Source organism: Lottia gigantea (assembly GCF_000327385.1).
Source record: "Lottia gigantea unplaced genomic scaffold LOTGIsca_1, whole genome shotgun sequence".
Classification (NCBI taxonomy): Eukaryota; Metazoa; Mollusca; class Gastropoda; family Lottiidae; genus Lottia; species Lottia gigantea.
This window is the reverse complement of record NW_008706746.1, coordinates 6,933,650-6,935,298: the sequence shown is the minus strand read 5'-3', so window position 1 is coordinate 6,935,298 and position 1,649 is coordinate 6,933,650.

Here is a 1,649-nt window from a genome sequence, read left to right as displayed (position 1 = left end):
TAATTTAACACACACGCATAATAATCAACCATGACAATTTTATGTGATTTTTTTACCTTTTCATTGCTCCTATCTATTTATTGGACACTACTTTGTAATCTGAATGAGGGAGATGGGTTTGTAATTTGCATGCAAGACATTAGATTTGTTCACAAGCATGTTATTTGTTCTCTGTTTTGTCACTTTATATTTTTCACCACTTTGTAATTTGTTGGGACGACATTAGTTTGTATGTGGGACACTCGTTTGTAAATAGTATATGGGACACTCGTTTGTATATGGGACATTAGTTTACACATTTTTTAGGATTTCAGTTTGTAATTTGCATGTGGAACACTAGAATGTTATTTAAATGTGGAACACCAGAATGTTATTTGCATGTGGAACACTAGTTTGTAATTGGCATGTGGAACACTAGTTTGTAATTGGCATGTGGAACACTAGTTTGTATATGGAACACTAGTTTGTAATTGGCATGTGGAACACTAGTTTGTATATGGAACACTAGTTTGTAATTGGCATGTAAGACACTACATGGAACACTAGTTTGTAATTTGAATGTGGAACACTTGTTTGTATGTGAAACACTAGTTTGTATGTGGGACACTAGTTTGTATGTGGGATACTAGTTTGTAAATTTATTAGGATTTCAGTTTTTGTATGTGGGACACTAGTTTTTAAATTTGTTAGCGAAATATCAGTTTTTAAATTGCATGTAGCACACTTGTTTGTAATAGGCATATGGAATTATACACTGGACACTAGTTTGCAATTTTTTGTGCAAAATTAGTTTTTAATTAGCATGTGAGACAGTATTAGTTGATTGAACACTAGTTTTGTATGGATGTTGCACATTAGATTCTAATTATAATGTAGTTTGTATTTTGTATGTGGGAAACTAGTTTGTAATTTGTACGTGGGACACTAGTTTGTAATTTGTTGACTAGATTGTAATTTGTTGATTAGTTTGTAATTTTTGATGTCTGGTTTGTAATTTTTGATCTCTGGTTTGTAATTTGTTTAGATGCAATTAGCATAGAAGATATTAGTTTGTAATTTGTAAAAAATAACCTCAATTTAATTTCATACTTTGTAACTTATGTGATGCTTTTCCTAAGGCATTATGAAGGTATTTGCAAGATGAAAAGAAACACATACCAGTATAACAGGTTTTGTTCTGCATTCAACAGGAATAATCCTTTAAAGGCAGTCACACATTAACACAATAATAATCCCAAATCATGATTCAAGTCCCCAAATTATGTTCAGAGTAAAAACACTACCTGAACATTAGTCCCTTAAACACAATATAAAACCCTGCCACAAACCTCTGTCCAAAAGAACTATGTTTTAGTCCCTGAACTAGTTCAAATAATAATGAACTTTAGTCCTCTCTTAGATTTGCAAGTCCAAATGATATTTTAACACTTTTTATTCTTTTTAGTCCAAATTTGGAACTTTTAGATTTGCCGTTTTTGTGGTTTTAGTGAAAGTTCATTTCATATTCACATTAATGATAAGAAATCAGTTCATGATTTGTCGAGAATTTGGGAATAGTTCATGATTTTGTGTGGAATCGATTGACACTACTCCTGGGAAGCAAGTACTTTACATGATGGTTGGTGGACTGGCACAAATGTACGATTTTA